The sequence below is a fragment of the Centropristis striata genome, chromosome 16 (genome assembly GCF_030273125.1).
Source record: "Centropristis striata isolate RG_2023a ecotype Rhode Island chromosome 16, C.striata_1.0, whole genome shotgun sequence".
NCBI classification, from domain to species: Eukaryota; Metazoa; Chordata; class Actinopteri; order Perciformes; family Serranidae; genus Centropristis; species Centropristis striata.
Genome location: NC_081532.1, coordinates 22,180,684 through 22,189,893, shown reverse-complemented (window position 1 = coordinate 22,189,893; position 9,210 = coordinate 22,180,684).

Below are 9,210 nucleotides of genomic sequence, written 5' to 3'. Positions count from 1 at the left end.
ATTCTGTTGCAACCCTAAAGTCTGCTTGGGCGGCTGTGAGCGGTCGCCCACTCATCTGAAGGTGTTGAAGTATCCTTGGGCAACATACTAAACTGCACCTGATCTGTGTGTGAACGAATTCCTGATGGTGGCAGGAGGCGCTGTTTAGGAGAGCTTCGGCCACTAGTGAATGAACGTGTTTGTAAATGGTTGATTAGCGCAGTCTGTAGTCTAAAGCGATTTGAGCGGTTGCAAAGACTAGAAAAGTGCTATATAAGTCAATTTTACAATTTAATTGTGCTACACTGGGTGGGTAAAGTTCACAACATGATGTCACACAAATGGGCCATTTAACACTCCTAGCTATTTTTTTAGTTTGTCATTGGCTGGTAGATGTAAGTCTCATCATCGCTGCCTGAATAATCTCTGTGCATCAGACACAGACAGCATGACTCTGGCAGACATTGGACCACAGTCCCTTCAGAGCACATTTTTCATTTCAAAAACCTGGAAATGAACTTACACAGATCAAGTCTCCCCTCTATCAGCCTATGAAGATGACTGATTCTCTCTTGGCTAATCCTATCAGGATATTGGAACCTCATTTCATTGTCCATCTGTGTGGCCATCAGGACCTGAGGCAAAAAGACACATGGAAGTCTACGCCCACACAAAAGCACCGTTATGTAACTCAGGGATGCTTGTGGCTTGGGCACATGCAGAGTGAGAGAAGGCACTTTTCCCAAAAGACTGTTACTCACGCCATGAATCTCACCGCTATGTTGGTATTAATTCCTTATAACAGCATGCTGTCTCTGATGAATGCTGGCAGTCAACCAGCGCAGATCTGCATCCATCTGTGTTTTGACTTGTCAAGCTGTCTGTTAGCGCCAGAGCTTAATCACGTCTCTGCATAATTCTGTTGACACAACATACTCCACATATACAAAATCAATAACTCGTTAACGCTACACACATGAGTTGACATACGGTACATGCAGTTATTTGGCAGTTTCTATCTAAAACACATGCACTGTTATGAGATGTTACATGTTAATCACTACTGGAAACACTGCCGGGAATATGCTTTTTTTTTTTTTTTTTTAACCCAAATGAGGAAGAAACAAAAAGGACACTTGGTCAAGATGTGTCAAAACAAGTTAGCCAAAAAAAGCTGTGAATTCTTGTAGAAAGCACAGAAATGGTTAGGCGTCAGTAGCATGTCTGTAAATCTAACCGAGGATTTGTTGAACTTCTCTCTGATGTCGGTACCCCGTCGTGCAGCGGTGTCTGGCAGACGAAGGAGACACAAGCGTACAGTGATCGCACCTCGCACTCACATGCTCTTGGTATGCTTTCCCACTGCTAACTGCCACTCACTCACAGCCTTATTATTTTAACAGTATCTTTGGAGAAGGCCCCGCACCACTGAGTTCCTAACCCTTGACCTTCTCATGTTAAACTCTGTATATTGATGTCTCCCACTGAGTGAGAAACACAAGGATGAAGCGCTGCTAAATGCAGACTGCAGAAACCAGCGGGGGGTCCGGGGAGCAGATTATGTGCTGCCAGACTGTTGCATTCATTGAATCATTGTAATTATTTACAATTGTTGGTGACCACATTTATAGTGCAATAAAAGTTGGTTGTTTTCCAGTTAGTCATCTATGTACAACGTATGTTGCATAAACGGACGGATGGAAAGTTCTTGGCTCAAGTAACGAGCGTGTCACATGGCGTGCACGTTCCTCATCGTTTAGTTCATGTGATTTCTTCAAAATCCAGAAAAAAAACATTGATTGCAATCCAGGAAAAAAGAGCAAAGAGAAAATAACATGTCACTTCAGATCGCATGCCTGTTGCTGAAATATGATGTGCTTATTACCGGCTATGATAGAGGAACAGCAGGTTTGTGGTGCTGTGGTGAATGGGTTTTGTTGACAGGGATTGATTATTGCCTTTAATGGGGCAACACATTTCTAACTTCCTCATGATCTCAGAGTCAGGCAATTTATTTCTCCTTTAACCAGGGGCTTTGACAGGTCACAACTCACAATAGCTTGCTTCTCACTTACAGTGTAACCAGTGGAGGTCAGAGAGTGTGGCAAGCACTTCTAACATTTAATAACAACTGTACATATCAACAGTTGATTTTTCACTAGTTTGAATTCTAGTTTGAAGTCTGACTAGTAGCAAGTCTAATTAAATCTATCTAGAAACCCAGTTCTCACTAGTAAAAATGTCAATTATTGATATCAACAATTAATTTTTTTTCTAGTAGAAGTGTAGATGGCTGTAACTTAATTACAACTAGTTAATGTTTACCATTGACTTCCATTTAAACTCAATTCCAGATATTTATAATTAGATTTTGATGTGTTTGTTATTCCAAGTCAACATATTCATAATGTCATTTTGACAGGTTGCAACTAACCAAATCATGTCTAGTGACAATAGTAACTTTTCATATCAATGATTCCATTTTTTCCAACAGCACTGCTTGTTGTAGATATGAACGATTGTTCTTACATTACATATATCATAATTAGAATTCTTAAAATCTAAAATTGAATTCTTATGGTCAAAAATATCTGATTGGTTTGTATCTACATTGCATTTCAGGTATCTAAAATACAAATATAAAAACAATATTCATACCAGTAATAATTATATTTTAGATATCTACATTCCATTCCTTTTTTTCCAGTAGTCAAAAGGACATTGAATATATCTGCAATGATATACATGTTTATCCTAAATGAATATGGTCATTTAAAAGTTTTAATGACGTGATGCCCACAGATCCAGGCGGGTTTGTTGATTGGAAATGCAATTGTTGATATTTGAATGGGATATTCATTTCCACTAGTCACAATCCTATTGTAGAAATTCAATTGTAGAAATATCCTTCATTTTTCTTGGTCAAAAAGATATATTATTAATATTACTATAACTAACGCTATATTACTTATATCTGTGTTTAAATTCAAGATATCTGTATATCAGCATTTGTCAAAAGTAATTTTTACATGTTATAATATATTTGTAGCATGCTAAAATTGTGTAACAGGTATCTTAAGTTAACATTTTATCTGGTCAAATCATATTTTGACTAGTTACAATTTAATTTCTACTATCAATAAATTAATTACTACTAGTCAGCCTTACTTATTGGTGTTAAAAGGGCTTGCCATACAAAGACGGTGGTGTCTTCAGGTGCACTTATTCTCCTGTGACTTAAATGTGCTACATTTACTGGAATCTACCCTTTTAGTCCTCATCGGGTTAATTTAACATTAACTGCTGATGTCCTAATAAATCAGGCCCTGCTGTCTGGTGAGACTAGTAAACTTTCTGAGACCTTGACATGACCACATAACCAATCCCACTTCAGTTAATTTATCACAGCAGGCTCATTTCTAATGACAAATCAACATCTATTTATCCCTTCTCAATCTATTGGCTTACTAAACCCAAACAGTAATGAACTCTAAAGACCACAGGCGAGATTGGGAAGCAGATGTCTCTGTCTCTGCTCCAAACAGCCGTGATGCCTCTCTCTCAGACCCCTCACAATTCCCTTTAGCTAAATTTATCTATTTTCAAGTGTCTCTTGTAGCTCTCACACTCAACAAAAAACTCCCTCAGGAGACGGTAGAGGGCTTCTGTGTGGTATTTCTCTCCACGGGTGATCAAGGGGCGGCACTTGATCACAGGGTTAAACTGTGGAGACAGGGGACATGTGTAATGAATTCAAGGCCCTCAGATGCTGGATCTTCGGGATATTTCATCAATCCACAAGCTCAGTGTTCTTCCAGAACCAAAGCGCCACTATTAAGCAGCCTCAGACCACCACCAGGACGGTACAGCCAAGTACAGTCTGCTTAGGCACATCACTGCACATTCTTACCATAATTCCACTCTCAACATCAACACCACAGTGACTTACAGGGCTTCACAATATGGCATCAACAGGAGCACAGCATGTGTGCAGTGAACACACTGTATTGCAGCAGTAAATCTGAGGTAAACATCATCGCGCCCACACTGAAGCAAGGTTTTGTTTTTATACTTGCACAAAGTGTGTTAAGGGTAAATACAAAACACATTTTCTTTATTAGGAAAACAAAAAAGATAAGACTGGGCGTTTGATGAAAGCATCATAATATATCTGGGGATATGTGAGGCAGGCTGCGTGGGTCGAAATAACACTAAAAAATGAAGACTAAGAATCCTCACGATAAACCACCGTCAGGGGTCAAACAGCACATGTCCTGTCCTCACACAGTGAGGAGACACGTGTATATATGTCCAAAATCTGCAAGTAAGTAGGACCCAATATAGGAGAATGCTGTTAAGTTACCTTGTGTACTGAATCCTACACTGAGGCGTTAACCTTTAGCTTAAGCTGATAAGAAATCAATGATTCCCAACCAGGACCCCAGGGGTTCTCCGCAGTATTTGGAATTAGGGTTCAGCTGATGGCTGACAGTTATCAACCACTGAGCCCAACATCGTGATTCAGAAGCCTCCCCTCCCTGTCGACACTTTATTTTTTGTTGTGGCATTAATTTTACGCTTAATTCAATTCTTATCTATCAAAGGTACACAAATTGCCTTTGCAAATGTAAATGAAGGTGCACACTAGGGCTTTCCCCAAAATCAAATTTGAATGAATCCAAAACAAAAAAGAATGTGTCTGAACTAGTTCAAACTTTTATGAATGCACTCATTTCTGAAAGAACGCCACTATTGATAATATGACGAAAATCCTTTTATTGATAATGGTGGATGATAACATTGTTCATTGGGATGTTTCCTATGCCGATTCGGTAGACATGGTACAGCCATACTTAGAAAGTAGCTTCACTGATTTAAATTATTGAGGGTTACCTGAGCTAATTTGCAGGGGGTGTAAAAGCACTCCAGTCTAAGATTGCTGGGAACTACTGATGTGAGGGGTCTATATGGAGTGATTCAACCTTCATCCAACAAATATAATGCACAGTGTAAGATTATTTACAGATGGGAAAGTTTCCATGCAGTTCTGACCACAAGCACATTAACAAGCATCTCAAGCATCAGTGGCAGTGCTTCTGCAGTCATCCATCCTGATTAGTAATGCTGCAATTTATCAGGAAGACATTAGTTTAAGTCAAGCAAGAAAACTCAATCAAATCATCATCATGCTGCAATTTAACAGCGAAAGACTTGGCCCCTAATTTTTGTGTTCTCCTATCATCTCATTTTCATGCATCAGTCTTCCCCAGAGAGCAGAATAGCATCCGGTACATAGGTCATGTTGTTCTGCATACAAACAAGTTTGTTCTTGAAAGCTACGGCAGGCCAATCTGAGACTCCTCTCAGTCTGCAGGAAGTGCTAGCCTTGTGCCAGGGGGCAGAGATTCAACTCATTAACTTTGAGCCTCAACACTTGAGGGGCCTTGAGAGCCGAACGACAACAGGGGTAGACTACCACACTGGCTGCTGTTGGCAGGCAGAGCTGGGCCGTGTCACTCGGTTCAAGAAGTTCGCGTTCGGGTCTGTTAAGTCCAAAAACAATTCTCTTTCAGCAACCTGCTTAGTGTGGGGAAGCTAAATTCGCTAAGCCTCATCTGTCGACAATATGACGTGGGACTTCTTGCCAGTGGCTGACTGTGAAGAAAGCCCTGCCATGCTGAAATGAGCAAGATTATGCATTGTGGCAAGCATTCATGGACTTTCCAAAGGGATCTGCTTTTGTCACGGAAACTCTGTCGTGTTGTGGGCTTCGTTATCACGTAGCTGTCACAACATCAACCTGTTTTGTGATCACACCTAGCCTATTGTTGAAGCTGAAGACATTCACCCCTGTCCTCTAAGTCCAGGCCACATGGATCCAACTCATTTAACTACTGCACATGCTCTGTCATGCCTGCTTGGTTAAGACAAATTGCAAAGCAGAGCTGTCTTTTCTCACAGACTGGCACTGCTGACCCAATGCTCTCCCAGAATGCAGCATGCTGGTGAAAACAATGCCAGACTCATTATGCCTATCCTGTGTCCTAAATGTTGCGCATGCCAGGCAGTCTGTCTGCTTTAACTTTGGTTACTGTTTTCTCACACATTGCTTCAAATATCAGCGAGGCCTGACATTGTTGGAACTTTTGCTTACATAGTAATGTTCTCGCTGATCCTTGTCCGGCGTCAGATCCACGTTACTGTAGAGCACAGGCTGTGTTGAGGTGAATAGCCCACCCTTGTCGTTTTCGGGTACAAAGCCATCCCACTATCAGCCCTTGAGATCTGAGCTCTGGCAAAGTCAGGTCAATGGGTGGTTTACATGTCCAGTGTTTTGCGGGAATGGTAACACAAGACCTACTTTAAAGCTCTGGTTTTAAAACCATTTAGATAGGAATGAGGTGATTAACCGTCATAATGGATTTTGCACTCAAAACTTTAAACTCATACCCCCTTAAAATGTCACAAAGAGAGCCTGAGGACTCTTTGAGTGTTCTCAACCCTCGAGGCACGTGTAGAGGCCGTACTTCACACTCCTCACATTTGGAAATAAATAGAGGGGTGGAAACCGCAAGCCCTTTTGAGCATTTTAAACACATGCCTGCTGCTACTTTTTGACACGACAATCACCCAGTAGCAATCCCAGCAGTGCCCAAAGGAAATCATTTAGCTCAGTAAGAGTGTTATGACAAGGGCATAACCTGACTCAAGACATAAGACGATATTTCAACACCTTATTTCCCACAGGGTTCTTGATGCAGGATGTTACTTTAGGAACCACAGTGGTATCCACAGGGCTACTGGGGGGGTGGCGAACACGGATGGATCTTTCAGCACTCAGCAAAAACAGCAATGTCAAATCTGCTTTTTTTGTTATCCACCTGAGATATATCTGGCATTTAAGACTGTCCTTTCAACTCAAGTTCATGTGGGTTTGGAGAGCAGCAGTGAACACAAAAACACTGAGGGGTGCTCTATGTGGCCCTGGTTTTGGCCAAAAAAGGGGTCAAGAACATAAGTGTGGCTTTGAGGAGAGGGGTGCGTGTAACTGAGCATGGGGTGAAATAGAAAGAGATGACAGGCAGCATTGAAAGCTGTCTCTGTCCTCAAAGCCACATTTCAGGCTGTAAAGGTAATCATCGCAGGGAGACGGTATCCAGTGTTGTTTTTGAAAGAGTGTGATCAAACTAGACCGTCTTACTGATGGTAAAGCGGTTTTCAGTGTTTACGGAGAGATCCAAATGAATGGGCAATGTAGATCTCCGGTACCTTGAAAAAAAACCCTCTTCTCTTCACCAGCCTGTTGGATGGGAACAGAGCGACTGGCTAGCTACAAAAACACAGATGTCTCAAATCACAAAATAGAAAGTATTCAGAGAATCTGTCTAGCAGTGGCAGGCGGTTTTGTCATTAGAGGACATTGATGTCTTTGGCCTGATGACGTGATACGTTTGAACTCAGACAGACAGGTATGTCCCGTCTAGACCTATGAGGATACTTTAAGTCTCTATAACTGGACCATCCACATTAATCTGGCTTGATTTAAACACTAGACTTGGTGGCATGGATAACTTTTAATGTGGCCAAGGAACAAGACATTGCAATGTTTTTGATGCAAAAATAGCCTTAATTTCAGTCTGCAGTTCAGAAATATAAAAAAAATGTGTTCAACTGTTTTTAGCCATAGTAGCAGCATGGCACTAGGGATGGCAAAGTCTACTACCTTTGTTAAGACTGAGATATCTCAGCAAATATCAGATGTATTATCATGACTGTTTGGTCCTCAGGAGATGGCGCATTCTGACTTTGGTGACCCCTTGACTTTTCCCGCCATCAGGTGAGAATTTTTATTTGTCTAGTATTTTATTTTCTGTCTTAATAGCTAAAAAACAAAATAAATGGCTTTCCTATCTGCCTTGGCCGGACTATTCTCATTCCCAGGTCATCAAATACCAGCACTCTGTAACAGCCATCTGTTTGCAACCCGTCCAATATTAGACACTTAAAGCAGGTGCTCTTTGGAATTCAGGGGAAGTAGTATAAAGAGCAAGAGAGTCCACGCATGAAAGCAGGACAGGGTGGACGCATGGGTCAAACTCAATCACTCAGAAGACAGATGTTCATTTGTTGTATGAATCCAAAAATTAATGTTGTTTACATTATTTTTGTTGCCTACTTAGCTTACATAGGATATGTTAATTGACATAAGAAATACACTTAATTTAACCCAAACCATGATCTTTTTCATAACAAAGTAATTTGGTTGAATTTGTAATGTTAACGATATGAGGTGTTTAAATCTGTGACTAATTAGACGTGTGAGACTACAAAGTGTATTAAACAATGCATCCATATGTGACTAATTGGGAATAAGAGAGGGAATAAGGAGGGAACAGGTTGCCTTGACTACACCTTGATTTGTGCTTATTAGCAAATGTTTGCATGCTAACACTCCATGACAAACATTATACCTGCTACCTGTTAGTATTGTCTGCATGCTGATGCTAGCATTTAACTTTAAGCACTGTACAGCCTTACAGACCTTTCATTTAAATGAGGAAAGATATAAGGGTTTGAATTTCTGATTGAATTCACAAAAACAACTGCCGCATATTGACAGCATATTGCATTCCTCTTAGGTGACTACAGAAACAGGTGGTTGCAGTTTTTGTACCCTTTCATTGCAAGCAACCAGGGAAGCTAACAAAAACATGTCTTGGAGTGTTTGTTCTACCTAACAATAAGTATGTTTGACCACCCATTAAATGGACCAAGGCATGAATTTGGGCAGAGAGAAGCAAATCGTCCCGCGGCTGGGAATTGGTTTTGTGTGGCCACCGGCCGCCGGAGGAGCTTGTTTAAACAGACCCAGACTGAAAGACTTAATGACCATGCTGACAGCAGTCATTCGAGATGTAGTGAGGCTGGAGCGCTGTGGCTGAGAGGGAGAGAGTCCTACAGCTGTAGAGAGAAAGGGAGGGATGTTGTGGTCACCATCTCTTTATGTAAGCTCCAGAGAAAAGAGGTGCACAAGACTCATTTTTAAATCTGACTTCAACATTTATTCTCCCACCAAACCTAAACCAACAGAGTATAGGATATACAGTTCCGTGGCATCCTGCTGTGTTTTTCCTGCCACCTCAAACGTGTTCTGCTGTTTTCTCCAATGTCATCTCAATTAGACATTAGCATGTGGACAGAGAACAGCTCAGACTTATAAGTAGGTTTGTG